The sequence below is a fragment of the Notamacropus eugenii genome, chromosome 1 (genome assembly GCF_028372415.1).
Source record: "Notamacropus eugenii isolate mMacEug1 chromosome 1, mMacEug1.pri_v2, whole genome shotgun sequence".
In the NCBI taxonomy this organism is placed as follows: Eukaryota; Metazoa; Chordata; class Mammalia; order Diprotodontia; family Macropodidae; genus Notamacropus; species Notamacropus eugenii.
In genome coordinates, this window is record NC_092872.1 from 21,587,862 (window position 1) to 21,604,584 (window position 16,723).

The 16,723-nt window shown below is 39.4% G+C and overlaps 1 long non-coding RNA gene across 2 annotated transcripts in view; it reads left to right on the forward strand.

Moving 5' to 3' along the window:
* Nucleotides 1–1,421, forward strand: part of LOC140534319 (uncharacterized) — a 36,724-nt gene extending 35,303 nt beyond the window's left edge. For both annotated transcript variants that reach the window (XR_011977239.1, XR_011977242.1), the window contains exon 4: nucleotides 1,022–1,421. This is a non-coding gene — a long non-coding RNA (uncharacterized lncRNA). The remainder of the gene's footprint in view (nucleotides 1–1,021) is intronic.
* The last annotated feature ends 15,302 nt before the right edge of the window (nucleotides 1,422–16,723 follow it).

Consider the following 16,723-nt stretch of genomic DNA (forward strand, 5'->3'; position numbering starts at 1 on the left):
CGTGGTCCTATTTGCACTTTAGTAATGTTGCTTTGGCAGGAAATAATAAAGACAAATTAACTAGGAAGGGGAATTAATTGCTACAGTGCCTCTCAGGTGTTATTAATAATGCAAGCATAGCTGGTAAATTGCCATTTTAACAAATCAGTCAATCAGTTGTTCCCTCAACCTCTCCCTCCTTTCCAAGTCAAGCATCCCTGCTTTGTTCTCACTTTTTTCCCTTTGAACTCCTGACACCAAAGTTAATTAGTTGAACGGTTTTTTGCATTTTGCTGCCCTAGAAATCACTTATCCTTTGGCTTCTTATCCCTTTCCAATCCCAGCCCTGGGTTACCCTCACCATTTGGTTTCCCAGTTCTCTTCCTCTGCTAGTTATTGAGTGATAATGGAGGAAGTCACACAAACATGCTGACTAGACCCACTGCAGATTTGTTATCTAATCTCATTTGGGTTGTCATCCTTTAATTCTTCAGCGATTGGCTCCTTATTGTCCTCTCCACAGCTTCTTTTCCAAACCTCTTCTCTCCTCAAGCCTCCTACACTTTCCGGCTCTCTCCTATCAGAGGACCTAGGAGTGGGGAATCTGTGGCTTTGAGGCCACCTGTGGCCTTCTAGGTCCTCAAGTGCAGCCCTTTGGCTGAAACTTCACAGAACAAATCCTTTTATTAACAAATCCTTTGATTAACGGATTTGTTTAAATATGTCCTAAATAAGCCCTAACCTCATACTTACTACTTCACTTATATAGTAGAGAAGACCTTTGGTATACACACACACACATACACACACATACATATACGCACACATATACGCATGTGTGCACATAGGCACGTGCACACGCAGACACACACATGCAGACACACACTCAAATGCCTACACACACATGCAGATATATCTGTATCTATTAATTCTTTATATATCTTAGATATCAAATATTTATCAGGAGCTATGAAAGGTATATGATCTACTCTTTTATGACATTTAATATTAAGTTCATCTGTCCATTTTGAATTTATTGCAGAATATGGTATAAGGTGGGCAACAAGATAACTCAGTGGTCTTGGAGTCAGGAAGACCTGAATTCAAATCCAGCCTCTAGCTGTGTGACCTGGACAAGTCACTTAACCTCTGTCTCAATTCATTGGAGAAAGAAATGGCAAATCACTCCAGTATCTTTACCAAGAAAATTCCATGGACAACATTGCAGTACTATGGTCTACAGGATCACAAAGAGTTGAACATGGCTGAATGACTGAACAACGACATGATACAAGGTGTTGGTCTAAGACTAATTTCTACCAGACTGCTTTCCAGCTTTCCCAGTGTTTTTTTTTTTTTTAATCAAATAGGGAGTTCTTTCCTAAGTAATTTATGTTTTCCAATTTATTAAGCATTGATTTATTAAACTCTATTGTTTCTGATTCTCCTGTGTCCTGTCTGTTCTAATCTATTTTACTATATATTTTTTTAAACCAATACCAGATCATGCTGCTGCTTTGCAATATAGCTTGAGATTAGGAAGTGCCCTGCCTCCTTCATAATTCCCTTGATATTTTAGATCTCTTGTTTTTTTCCAAATGAATTTCATTATTATTTTTTTTTTTTACAAAGGAAACCAAATGTATTGAAACATAGTTATCAAAATATTAAAAACAAAACAAAGGCTTAGACCTGGGTTAAGAACCCCTTCTAGTTTTTGCTATGTGCCTCCTAGCTAATATAAGGCACTTTCATCCCCATTTTCTTTTCATCCCCAAATTTATTTCTTTTTAGTTTTCAACATTCACTGCCATAAGTTTTAAATTTTCTCCCTCTCCCTCAAATCTCCCCCCACAAGATGGCAGGCAATCTGATATGGGCTCTAAACATACATTCCTATCAAACACATTTTCATATTAGTCATGTTGCATAGAAGAATTATAACAAAGTGAAGAAACCACAAGAAAGAAAAAACTAAAACTAAACAAAATAAAATAAAAAAGGAAATAGTCTGCTTTGCTCTGCATTCCAACTCCATAGTTCTTTCTCTGGATGTGGATGGCGTTTTCATTGTTTTAGGTCCTTGTGTTGCTGAGAAGGGCTAAGTCTATTAAAGTCAGTCATCGCACACTGTGACTGTTTCTGTGAACAGTGTTCTGCCTCTGCTCACTTCATTCTGCATCAGTTCATATAAGTCTTTCCAGGTTTTTCTAAAATACGCCTCCTCATCATTTCTTATAGCACAATAGTGCTATGTTTACATATATTTATTTACATTTATACACCACAACTTGCTCCGCCATCCCCCAACTGATGAGCATTCCCTCAATTTCCAGTTCTTGGCCACCACAAAAAGAGCTGCTATAAATATTTTCATACACATGGGTCCTTTTCCCCATTTTTTGTCATCTCTTTGGGATACAGCCCTAGAAGCGGTATTGCTGGGTCTAAGGCAGCCCTTTGGGCACATGAACTTTATGATTTTATCAAGTTTTGTAAAGTATCCTCTTGATCATTGGACTGGTACGTCATTAAAAGTATAAATTAACTTTGATAGTATTGCCATTTTGATTTTATTGGCACAGCCCAGTTGTAAGAACTAATATTCCTCCAGCTATCTGAGTTTAGTCTTCATTTCTCCCTTTCCAAGACATCCTTTACATAGCTGATACTCCTTATGCACAAGTCTGAGCATATAATGCCCCTGCTCAAGCAACTCCCTCCTGCTTCTAGCATCAAGTACAAGCTTCTCTGTTTAGCATTTATTTGCTTTCATATTCTGACTCCAAGCCATCTGCCCTGTCCAGTGGATCTATGGAAAGAGACCTGACTCTGAAGTCAGATGCATCTGGCTTCAATCCCACCTCTGACTTAAAACCTGGATGACCTTGGACAGTCACTTAACCTCAGCCTCTCAGATATAAAAGGAGGGAGTTTGAGGAGATGGACTCAGAACTCCCTTCTGGCTCCAGACTTATGTTCCTACAATCCTATATTTCTAGGTTGATTATATATTAACCTGTGTCTTTCCCTCTCACTAACACATACACACATGCTCTACTTACCTTCTGTTTCTTGTACATGACATTCCATGATGTTTCTGTGACCCCTGTACCTGGGATGGTCTCCCTGTTCACTTCTTCTTCTAAGAATTCCGAACTCCCATCAAGCTTAGCTCATAGCCCGTCTACTCCATGTGAACTTTCCTGATCCCTGGTTGTTAGTGCTCATCCCCCAACTGAAGTTGTTTTGCATTTCCTTTGTAAATATTAATATTTATTTAACTAACTACATTTTGTTCTCATGCAGAAGAATCCTTAAGGGGAAACACCATTTCATTTCTTTTTTCTTTATATCCTCAGTACTTAACATAGTACCTGGTATACAGTAGGTACTTAATAAATGTTTATTGAATTGAATTGGTGATCTGGTTGGCCGTTTGCCATCACTTAGACAATATAAGCTATCATTAGAAGAAATATTACTGGATTCTACAGCAGAAACATTGGTAGTATCATGGGAATGGGGGAACTTTTGTGCCCCAAATACTGGGATACTCCCACCTCACCTTGCCTCCTACCATTGTCTACTTGTGTAAGTTGGTATATATGTCTCTCTTGGAAACCTCCAAGGAGGGAGGGAGCTGAATCAGGTTATGAAGGATCAGTATTGATAATGAAAGCTGACTCTATACTATGCAAGTTGAAGGCCCTCATTACCTTATGCCTGGACTATTGGCAATAGCCTGATGGGGCCTGCCTCAAGTCTTGCCCCACTCCAGTTCAAACTCAATTCAACTTAGTCAAATTAATATTTCTAAAGTGCAAATTTGACCATGTTGACCCCACCACCCCCACCCCAATCAATGGCAATTTTAATGGTATGCCTCTGGGATCAAATTCTCCCTTTGGCTTTTAAATTCCTGCATAATCTGGTCACTCTCTACCTTTCCAGTCTTCTTTCTCCATACAGCCTCCCCATGCCACATCCTCTATGAGCCATTGACACTTGCTTCCTTGTTATTTTTTGCTCTAACAGGGATGGGAAACCTGTAGCCTCAAGACCACATGTGGCCTTCTAGGTCCTTGGGGACAGCCTTTTGATTGAGTCCAGATTTTAAAGAACAGATCCTTTTATTAAGGGAATTTGTTCTGTGAGATTTGAATTCAGTCAAAGGGCCTCACTTGAGGACCTAGAGGGCCACATGTGGCCTTGAGGCCACAGATTTCTCACCCTTGGACTCCATCTCCTTATTTCAGACATTTTCATTTGCTATTTACTAGGCCTGAAATCCCCTTCTTCATCTTCATCTTCATCTTCATCTTCATCTTCTAGCTTCCCAGGCTTCCTTCAGATTCTAGCTAAAATCCCATTCTCTATAAGAAGCCTTTCCCAGTCCCTTTTAATTCAAATACCTTCTCTCTGTTAATTATCTCCAAATTAAGGGTCTTGCATATATTGTGTTTGGACATAATTGTTTGCATGTTGTCTCCCTTGTTAGATTGTAAACTCTTTGAGAGAAAGACTATCTTTGACTTTTCTTTGTAATCCCAGCACTTACCACCGTATCTGGCATGTAATAGGTTCTTTTTTGAACTAAGAGTAAACTTAGTTGGTATAATTCAGATTGTCAGTGCAGGATTAGATCTGACTTTGCTGTTTCATCTTCATTTGCTCCCTCTTCTGGTCTATGTTGTGTATCAGAATTGGAACTGAATAAGCTGTGAAGCTGGTCTCATGCTAAGAGTGGTATATATTTCCACATATATATTGTAGGTGTGACCAAAAGTAAATTTAATAAGGCTAAATATGTTTGGATCTTTGATTACATCCCTCCATGGAAGGTATAGAAATGCCCATAATTACCTTATACATCAAAGAGGATGAGTGATTGTCCCAGAATTGAGAATGAGTTGATTGGCTTAGACTATGACTATTTTGAGCCACACTGCCATGCTGGGAATTAAAGGAAACCAAGGAGATCTTCAAGAGTTCAGTCAGAGGGAAATAGATAGATCTGAACACGGACCAGAGACAAGAGACCAGAAAGCTGTACTGGGTCCTTGGGCTGGGCTAGGGTAAAGCCTGCCTCACCAATCTGCAGGGAACTTTCCCTGCCCCATCCCCTATGTCCACAGTTGGCAGTCATGGAAAATCAAAGATTTTGGCCCTGAAAATGGCAGTGACGATGGGCAGTGTTAAGATGATTAGAGTTTCTGGACTCCAAGTCGCTGGACCAAGATATGAGAAGGCAGTAGCTTCTCGGGTCCAGAGGCAGTAACCATGAAAAGGAAAATCATGTGGCTTAATGATGCATATTCCTGAGCAGCCAGATTTAGGAGGATCAGCAGAAGTTCCTGCTTGAGCATGTATTCCTGGAGCTGGAGGGGCATTAAGGACTGAGATGTAATGCAGAGGAACCAAGCCTGGACTTTATCCTCCATAACTATGTTAAGTTATTAAGATGTGGTAGGTTTATGGGATGACAGTTAATACTTCTCTAGGAACTCGTTTCCTTTCTGGAGGTATTTCAAAGTGTTGGAGCAGTAAGGCTCCATTGTTTCTATCTCCTTGAGATAGAAAGCTGAACTCGCAGGAATGTGAGAGATCACCTCTCTAGGAACATAGGGTTTTGTTTTTTTTTCCTTTCTGAGGGGAGTTCATCCCCTTAGAGTACTACTGTAAGTCTTCATGTTCCTAGAATGTAAAGGATTAACTCCTTAAAACCTCCAAGTTTATTTCACTTCTGAGGGCATTCTAAAATACTATAAAATACTAAACACTGTTGCAAAAAGTTCTGCAAAACTGCAAAAAGTTCTAAAATATTATAAGAAATGATACTAACCTTAAACCAAATTCTGGGTATAGGCCCTTGGGTTAGAAAATGAGATTCAGACCATGAAGGATCAACTCTCTGGGAATGCAAAGTTCTCCCTTCTAAAGGGTGTCAGTTCCTTAAAGTTGCATTACAAAGCTTGGGGCCTACAATGGAACTCACTAGAATGTGAGAGTTTTACTCTCACAATTTCCAAGTGCATTTTCCTTCAAAAGAAAATCCAAACCCTTATTTAGATTAGCACTATGAGACAGGATGTCTGATTAGGTCTCTGAGGAAATAAGTGGAACTTACTAGAGGGAAACAAAATTTTATTCACTATAAAGAAGCTACAGTGAATCCTTTGTATTCTTACGCATTCTTTGTGTGGGGTAAAATAAATGTGGCATTCTATCCAGTATTCATTGTTACCCTGAATGCTTGCATGGGAATTGGGGACCCTTTTACTCCCATCATCAGAAACCTAAACATGAGCTACATTTTGGTGTTCCCAAGAGAAAGCCTGGATAAAGAGAGCCAAAGAGATATTTTTGAAAGGGTGTTCTCAAGTTGAATCTAGTCCATAATCAAGAGATTGATGTTCGGAGGCACAGGCTCAGCATCATGAGAACATATAATAGATAAGATTAATGGAAAGGAAAGGTGAGCCTTAGAAATGCAGTTCATGATGGTAAATGTATTTGAGACCTAAAAAAATTACTCAGAAGTGGCACTTAGGATTAAGTTTAGGGTTACCAGAACCGAATACTGTGGGTTCTGCTTCTGCCCCATGATATCTAGCCTCTCCTGTCTCTTTTCTGTTCCTGTCTACTGCTTCATCTAACACCTTATCATCATCAAGTAACGCTCACTCTCTGCTGCATCTGTTCTGTCTCACCCAACAAAAGCCAGGTTATGTAACCACCAACTCAATCTCAGAGCAGCAGTCTTTCTGCTCTCTGATACTCCTAAGGACATGGTTGGAAATACAGAGGAAACTAAGTATTCTGCGTGTTGTCTTATCCCCTAGCAGGATGAGCAGTGGAGGGAGCTCTCAGCAAGGTTCATGAAAGCATCACCCCAGGACACTCAAATATCCTGCTCTTTTAAAAGTTACTCATAACCCCCTTGTTGATAGGGGAAAAAAAAGATTTTTTTTAACATCATTATTTGACAGTCCTGACCACCCACATACTTTTTAAAATGACCTTTTAATTTAGCACTCTTCCACTCTGCTCTGGTTTTCCTACTTTTTAAGTATTCCTCACCTTTTTCTTCGTAGCATCCCTTTTCTCCCCCTCTTTCTTTTTCTCTAAGAGGCATAAAAATCATCAAGGATATGTATGAGTGGAAGAGGAGGAGAGATAGTCTTGAAGCAAGAGTGAAAATTAACAGATAAACGACCAGAGTGTACAAGTTTGGACAAAATATTAAGAGAGCTTCAATTCTTTGGCTAGATCCTTTATGGCAGCATTACAGAAAGAGAAGGCCAAGAGTCCCACAGGAGATGCCCTGGAAGGGTTGTGAGCTACACCAATGAGGAGATCAGGGATCCAAATACATAGGGAAGGCATTAAGTGTTATGAGTGACTCAAGGAGAAAGATCACTTTCAGATGGAAGGGTCAAGGGAAAACTTCATGGAGGAGACAGCCTGTGTAACTGGGTCTTTTAGGATCTGTAATATTTCAATATTTTTAGCATCTGTAATATTTCAACAGACAAGAGAAGGGGAGAGAATTCCAGGAATTGCAAATGCATGGGGGCAGGGAAGGGCAGGATGAGTTCTGGAAATGGGGAAAGCACCCTAATATATGGTCAGGTTCCATACAACGTCCCAACGGTTTCACTGTACACCTTAAACCAAATCTTTAAACTTAGGGATTTAGCATCATCTTATAAGCTCTACAGTGAGTATAAGCAAGACGATTAAATGAGGTCCATAAAGAAACCCTAGCTTAAGGATTTCTCAAGACGTAGAGCATTTGGCTTTTTGTGCCCAAGTAGCTTTGTCTTCTTCCAGCAAGTGGAAAGCATGCCTGGCAGTTTGTTCCCCCCAATATTTTGTTGCTGGTGGTGGTGTGGATGTTTTTCTTGACATGGACTCACAGTAGCTAAAACCAGAAAGATGAGCTGAACTTTTGATCTGCGCTGGAGGGCCAACAAGGGATGGCTGTCTGTCTTTTAATAAAGAGACAACAGCTGCACCTTCATTGTGTTCTCCAGGGGACAGAGAAACACTTGTCTGTGGTTATTGTTTGACTTGCGGCCAGTCTGCGTAGGCACCAGAGATGTAAAGCAGAGAAGTTTCTCATGTCCCTTTTGGGGGAATTTGCTTAGCTTGACCCACAAAGTCCTCAGACCCTCCTGGCTCTGGAATTCCTTTTCTGACCTGAGAAAGCATGACCTTTTATACAAAATGTAGTCAGCTTTCCATGGAGGAATGAAATTGAATTTTAGCTCTGGATGACCCTTTTTCAGCATAGCTCTCCAAACAAAAAGGGAAATCCAGGAGTTGAATTTGCAAGAGAACTTACACAATGGAATTGGTGCATGGGAATTTATATAGCTTTGCCTCATGAAATTCCTGCCAGAGAAGTAAGGGGAAATGGCTGTAATCTTCCTTGTTATGTGTTTTGGCAGCTCTCAGCTTTTCCCTTCCCCCTTGTCTCCTCCTTCTCCCCAAATCCATTTTTGCTCTTCTCTGGAAGGAACCCAAGCTACAGACTGACAGCAGAGTAATTGGGGTTTTAAATCCCCCTGACTTTGTTCACTTGGCCTTTGATCATTCTGATAATGGGGCCTATTTTCTGTTTTTACTGTCATAAAACAAAAAGAAGCACTTTAGAAGAATTGTGTGATTTTTTTTTTGGTTTTGTTTTCAGATGTATTCTTGTGAGAAACTCAAAATAAAGTGGTATAGGTTTTTTTTTTTTTATTTTCCTACCTTTCCCCTTCCTTTCTAAAGGAAAAACACTTTTGGAAATATTAAAGTTGAAAACTTGTTTCCTTTTTAAAAAATGAAGACTCTGGGTTTTAGTGGATTGCATACTCCATAAGACTAGATGGTATAGGCATAGGACTGGTAGAGGACTAGATGGTATAGGATTGGTCTTGTACTTGATGACTTCTCTGATCCCAGGATCTTAAGGTTCGAAGCTTCACAAACATCTTTCTGCACCACAAACCTGAAAGCTCCTCAAGTTTGTACAGATAAGAATTTTAAAGCTTGGAGAAGATACTCTAAAGACAACATGGTTTTTTTTAGTTTTTTTTTAGGTGGCACAGTGATCTTGGCTGGGAGTCATGAAGGCCTGGGATAAAATCAAATTTCAGACACAAATGAGTTGTGTGACCCTGGGCAAGTCTCACTTAACCTCTGTCTGCCTTAGTATCTTCAACTGTAAAGTAGAGATGATAGTAGCCCCTGATCCCCAGGGTTGTTGTGAGGATCAAATGAGATAAAAAATTGTAAAGCACTTAGCACAGTGCCTGGCACATAGTAGGCTCTTAAGAAATATAAGCTACCATCTTTCCAGCCTTCATACCTTGCCAAGGGTCATAAAGCTAGTAAGTTACAGAGGTGGTATTTGTGCCACTGTCCTCTGAGTCTAAATCCAGTATTCTTTCTTCTACACAGCACTTCTGATCCAATTTGATAGACGGAGGAAACTCCATATTTGTATCATGGAAAAGGTAAGAGAATAGAGAAGACTTCATTTGAGAGTTTTCCTCCAAAGCATAAACGGCTACCACTTGGAAGAGCATGCCAGCGGAAAGAACATTTAGCCCCTTACTAGCTGACTAAGGAGGCCGCTTAATTTTTTTTTAACCTCCTCTGTACAGAGCACACAGCCTTTCTAAGCCTCAGCTTTCTCATCTGTGAAATGATGATACCTTCGTAACAATGGAGTTATTGTTAAGAAAGCTTTTTTGTAAGCCTTAGAGGGGTATAAATCTGGCCTCAGACACTTTCTAGCTGTGTGACCCTGCAACCCAGAAATGACATACACAGCTAGTAAGTGACTGAGGCCAGATTTAAGCTTTGGTTTTTATTGACTCCAGGCCCAGCATTCTAGCCACTGAGCTATCTAGCTGCCTCATTAAGTAGCCCTCCTTAACCCAATCTTTCAGAAGCTTTATCTTCCTTTTCTGCTAAGCCCATGTTCCATTTCCTTCAGGAAGACTTCTCTGATTGCTCCCAAACCTTACTGCCCTTCCTTCATTCAAATCACCTGGCACGTACCTGGCACCTATTTCAACATCTTCTCCTCGGGTGCTCATGGAGGTCCGAGTAGGTTTTGTATCCTCAGTGCCTATTGTGGTCCTTTGCACAGAGAGAGCACTTAACCAATGTTTGCTGAATTTGAATTTGTTCAAGTGGAGACTGGATGAGCATTTGTCAAAATTTTGTCCAGACCTTTCTCCCATAGTTCTACTTCCACATCTCCAGCTGCCCTGTATCCCTGTATGTTCTATGTCTTATTTCTGTCGTTCTGGCCTCTTGAGGGAGTCTTAGAAAAGTGGTCATACTTTATCCGGTTTGGGGTGAATAAATTCCTTCCCACTCACAAATGGTTGCCAATACCAGAGTCATGAAACTTTCCTTTGATCAGGGGTGGGGAACCTGCAGCCTTGAGACCACATGTGGCCATATAGGTCCTTCAGTGTGGCCCTTTGACTAAATCCAAACTTCACAGAACAAATCCCTTTAATAAAAGGATTTGTGTAAATTCCTTTAATAAAAGGATTTGTTCTGTAAAACTTGGACTCAATCAAAAAGTCTCACCCAAGGATCTAGAAGTCACATGTAGCCTCAGGGCCACAGGTTTCCCACCCCTGACCTAGAGCTTCAATTAGCGAAACTGAAAGGGAACACAATGGAACAGGCAACCTTTGTTCTGTATCCTTAATACTGTGTTTAAATTACACCTTTCCCTACACTTTAATTGAATGAATTAAAGATGACTACAGGATTCTGAGATTATGTGATCAGGTGGTGCCAACTAGGGATACAGAGAATTTGGAAAGGAGCCATTTGTAGGGGGCAGAATATAGTGGAAAGAGGAAGATGATACTTAGCTTGGTTTTGCATATGTTGAATTCAAGGTGGCAGCACAACATTTAAGTAGAAATTTTCGGTAGACAGTTGGAAATGAGGCAGTGTAGCTCTAATGAGAGGGTAGAGCTGGAGAAAGAGATTTAGGAGTTATCTACATTAGAAGTGCAAGTTGAAGCTATGAGAATGAATGAGCTTTGCATGGGAGAGATTATAATAATAGACATTTTTATAACACTCTAAGGTTTACAAAGTGCATTATATACATAAAGTTGCCTGCTTATCAAAGTACCAGGAGTAACAGATTGCAGGAGGGCAGAAAACCTGGCTTGATAGCCATTTCTCCAATAAGGCCTTCAAATTTTTCTTAGCTCTCTCTTTAAATTTCTTGCCTTGGCTATGTATCTCTTATATATACCTATTATTTATATGTGTCCATGGGGCTAAATGACCAGATCCCAGACGTTACACTGGAAAGGTTTTGAATGTATTCTCCATAACACATTATCTTAGTTTTACAAGGACCAGACTTAAAAAGTATGAACAGGCCCATCACCAGTAGACTGATCATGTGAAGATGAATTTTTGGGACTATAGTGACCCATTAAACAATGAAAAACACAAAATGACCTTCATACTTCTGTGGTCCCCCTCTGCTTCTGTGATCATGGTAGAGTGGTGGAAAGTGGGGCAAAGGGTATTAAGAATTACTTATTTGTTGGCACTCAAAATGTAAGATCCTTGTCCAGAGGACAAGTGGGAATACCAACTGAGGAACTGAATTGGATAAATCTTGGTATTGTCTCTTAATTAGAACCAGAAGGCAAGAGAAAGGTGTAACTAAATAAAAGAATGGCTGGTAGGTTGTCCTTGGAGAGCAAATCAAGGAGTTGATAGATTCAGTTTGATCCTGTATTTTAAAGGCAATAGGAAACAGAATTTCAAGGGATATTTGGTCATCTTTTAATGTTATATTCATGGTAGATATTTACAATAAGATCATAATGAAAATGAGCATGTTGAAAAGAATAAAAAGGTAGGGAAATCCTATTAAGTATTTGATGAAGGGGGCAGTTTAGGTGGTGCAGGGGACAGAGCACTGGTCGTGGGGTCAGGAAGAAGACCTGAGTTCAAGTGTGGCATCAGACACTTACTAGCTGTGTGACCCTGGGCAAGTCACTTAACCCTTATTGCCTCCAATAATAATAATAATAAAACTTGATGAAGTATTCTAAATGCTCAATGACTTCAATACAAAGATAGGCATGAGAGAGGATAGTAAAAAACATGTTGGAAAGTATTCCTTGACGGTAAGAAAAAAGGTCAGTCAAAGAGTTATAGACTAACCATAGCCTCAAAACTGTATGTCATGAATACTTTTCTCAAGAAGCATCAAAATGTGTTGGACATGGTGAACATTAAATAACATCACACACGAAAAAATGGAATTGATAATATTTTAACAGACAGAAAATAACTCATTAGCTGATTTAGGAGTCATTGTAAAATCAGCTGTCCTGTGGTCAGATCTCTAATTTGTTAGAGCAACTCAAATCAGCTTCCAAATAGAAAAAAGGAATTAAAATGAGAAGATGTAGTAAACAATTGAGACAGTGTCAACCTGTCCTACTTAAACTAATTGTTGATGTAAAAAAATGGAACTGGATAAAAGAATAGACACAGACCATACACATTTCATAAAGAAATGTAATCAATTTAAATCAAATACTATAATGAGGAGAGAGGAAAAAAAAGAAGCTAGCAAATAACTCCATCTTCTTGTCAAAGAAATAGATATAGCAGTCACAGCAATGCTGGTTGGAATGTAAACAGGGGAGGATGGTAGAAAATTATGATCAATATCACTTCATAGAACATCAAAAGTAGTAGAGAGAAAAATGAATTTGTAGAAAGCTTGGTAAGAGAGCTAGCTAAAACAACATCCATTGTTAGGGCATTTAACAAGGAAAAAGGACAAAGGACAAAAAATGAGAAGAAAATGGAAAATTGTGTCACCATTCATGACAGTGGAGCCACTGCATTTGGATCAATCAATCAATAAACATTTATTGAGCACCTACTATGTTCCAGGCACTATGCTAAGCCCTGGAGATGCAAAAAGAGGCAAAAGATGGTCTCTGCCCTCCAGAAGCTTATAAGTTAATGGAGAGAAAAATATATACAAAGCAAACAGTATACAGCATAAATAGAAGTAATTAACAGAGAGGAGACACTGGAATTAAGAGGCTTTGGGGAAGGTTTTCTGTAGAAGGTGAAATTTTAGTTGGGACTAAAAGGAAGCCAGTAGTTAGAGCAGAGGAGGGAGAGAGTTCTAGGTATGAAGGACAGTCAGAGAAAATGCTCAGAGCTCACAGAGTGTCTTTTTTGTGGAACAGAAAGGAGGCCAGTGTCACTGGATCAAAGACTAGGCATCAGGGACTAAGGTATAAGAAGGCTGGAAAGGTAAGTGGGGTGGACTAGGTTATGTTTGAGTGTCAAACAGAGTCTTTTGTATTTGATCCTAGAGGCAATGGAAACCATTAGAAATTATTGAGGAGAGGGGTAACTTGATCACACTTGAACTTTAGGTGAATCACCTTAGTGGCTTGAATGGAGGATGGATTGGAGTGGGGAGAGACTTGAGGCAGACAGGCAAACCCATCAGCAGGCTATTACAGTAGTCCAAGGTGAAGTGATGGTGACTTGCACTAGAGTAGTGTCAGTGTCAGAGAAGGAAAGGGGACACGTGAGAAATATGGCAAAGGTGAATCAACACATCTTGACAGCAGATTGTATATGGGGGCGGGGAGAAAGAGTGAGGAATTCAAAGGGATTCCTAAGTTTTGAACTTGAGGGACTGGGAGGATGGTGTTGTACTCTTGTGTTGTTGTGTTTATCCTTCATTTTCGAAGAAGACCATGCCATCAGAGAAATGATGACATGACTTGCACTTGACTTTGTTTTAAGTAAGGGAGGGCTGTGCAAGTCACCAGCCTCACTTCTCCTCCAGAGTCATCTGAATCCAATGACCAGATATTCATCAGGATGACTGGAGATGACCCAGGATGAGGCAATTGGGGTTAAGTGACTTGCCCAAGGTCACACAGCTAGTGAGTGTCAAGTGTCTGAGGTAAGATTTGAACTCAGGTCCTCCTGACTCCTGCACACTGTGGTTGTTGCTGTGTACAAAGTTCTCCTGGTTCTGCTCCTTTCACTCAGCATCAGTTCATATAAGTCCTTCCAGGCCTCTCTGAAGTCTTCCTGTTCATTGTTTCTCATAGCACAATAGTATTCCATTCCATTCATTCATTCAATTTGTTCAGCCATTCTCCAACTGATGAGCATCCCCTTGATTTCCAGTTCTTGGCCACCACAAAGAGAGCTACTATATAGTTTTGTACATGTGGGACCTTTTCCTATTTCTATGATCTCTTTGGGATACAATCTTAAGAAGCAATATAGCTGGGTCAAAAGGTATGCACATTTTTGTAGCCCATTGGGCATAGTTCCAAATTGCTCTCCTGAATGGCTGGATCAGCTTACAGCTCCACCATCGATGAATTAGTGTTCCAACTCTCCTACATCTTCTCCAACATTTATCATCTTCCTGTTTTGTAATGTTAGCCAATCTGATAGGTGTGATGTGGTACCTCAGAGTTGTTTTGACTTGCATCTCTCTAATCAGTAGTGATTTAGAGCATTTTTTCATATAACTGTAGATAACTTTAATTTCTTCCTCTGAAAATTGCCTGTTCATATCCTTTGACCATTTATCAATTGGGGAATGACTTATATTCTTGTATATTTGACTCAATTCTCTATATGTTTTAGAAATGAGGCCTTTATCACAGACACTAGTTGCAAAAACTCTTTCCCAGTTTTCTGCTTCCCTCCTAATCTTGGTTGCATTGGGTTTGATTGTGCAAAAACTTTTCAATTTAATGTAATTAAAATTATCCATTTTGCACTTCATAATGCTCTCTATCTCTTGTTTAGTCAAAACTTAGTCCTTCATTTTTGAAGAAGACCATGACATCAAAGAAATGATGACTTGCACTTGACTTTATTTTGAGTGAGGGAGGGTTGTACAAGGTCCCCAGTCTCACTTTCTCCTGAGTCATCTGGATCCAGTGACCAGATATTCATCAGAATGTCTGGAGATGGCCCCAGCAGGAAATATAAAGGCAGAAAGATTAATACAAAAGCATTACTGTTAGGAATGCTGAAGCTTTAGAATGAGTTGAGTCTAGTGAGGAAAACTAAAGATGATAAGAATTTTTTTTGCAGATGGGAATAGAGGAAGGATTTTAGCTATATTGGGAAAAAGAATCTTATATCAAGAATATCATAAGACTCTGCTTCTAGGAGTGAATGGGATGGCAATATTCTAGAATGGGATGGCAATATTCTAGAATGCATTATTATTTTTTTAATTTTCCATTATTTTTCTTTCTTTCTTAAAAATATATTTCTCTATTTTAACATTCTTTTAAAAAATTTTGATTCCCAAATTCTCTCTCTCTCTCCATGCCATCCCCCAGCCACTGAGAAGGCAAGTAATATATAAATTAAACATGTGAAATTATGCAAAACATATTTCTATATTAACAACAGAATTTTTTTTAAAAGCAAGAAAAATAAAGAAAGTGAGAAAATTGTATTTCAATTTACATTCAGAGTACATCCCTCTCTGGAGGCATTTTTCATCATGGGTTTTTTGGAATTGTTTTGTGTCACTGTATTAATCAGAGTAGTAAAAGGGAAGGTAGGAAGTTGGGATTCTATTTTGAATATGTTGAGTTTAAGATGTCTTGGACATCCATTTCAAGATGTCTGAAAGGCAGCTGGAGATGTGAGATTGGAGAACAGCAGAGAGATTGGGGCAGGGTAGGTAGATTTGAGAATCTTTGGCATAGTGATGGCAATTAAATCCATGGAAGCTGATGAGATCACCAAGTGAATTCGTATAGAGGGAGAAGAGAAGAGGACCCAGGACAGAAATCCTGAGGAACATCTACAGTTAGAGGGTGTGATCCGTAGGAAGATTCAACAAAGAAAACAGAGGAATAAACAGGTAAGTAGGAGAACTAGGAGAAAGTGGAATCCTTAAAATTTACAGTGAAGGGAGTATTAAAGAGGAGAGTGATCAATAATGTTAAAAGCCACAGAGAGGTCAAGGGGAATGAAGACTGAGAAAGGATCATTGGATTCTAAGAGATCATTAGCAATTTTGGAGAGAGCAGTTTTTGGTGAAAGGATAAAGTTGGAAGTCACATGAAGTAAGGGGTTAAGATGAGAGTGAGAGGAGATCAAATGAGGCACCTATCATAGGCAGATTTACCAAGTTTAGTTACAAATGGAAAAAGAAATAAAGGATAGTACAAAGATGAAGGATTAAGTCAGGGCTTTTCAGGATGTTTATAGGCAGGAGGAAATGAACCAGTAGAGAGGGAGAGATTGAAAATAAATGGGACTGGGTATAATAGAGAAGATTTTGGAGGAAATAGGATGGAATGAGATCACTTGAACAAACAGAGGGCTTAGCCTTGGTAAGAGTAAGTCTGCTAAGTACTAGACATGGTGTATGAAGAAGTAAAAATGTTACTGTAGGCTGCAAGTTATAGAATACTACAGTCTATAAAGTATTAAAATTGAGTCACCCACATCACAGAGGATGAACATGTAATGTTCTTGAGCAATCTGTAACACATTACAGATGATGAATTGTACTGGAGAAGCAGCATAAAAGAGGTCATCAAACAGATGTAAGACAAGAAAAGAAAAGATGGAACCAGTCATGTGATAAAAATGTAGGATAACTGGTGGACAGCCTATGTACTTCAGGAATAGGAAGGTGCAAAGGAAAGTAATT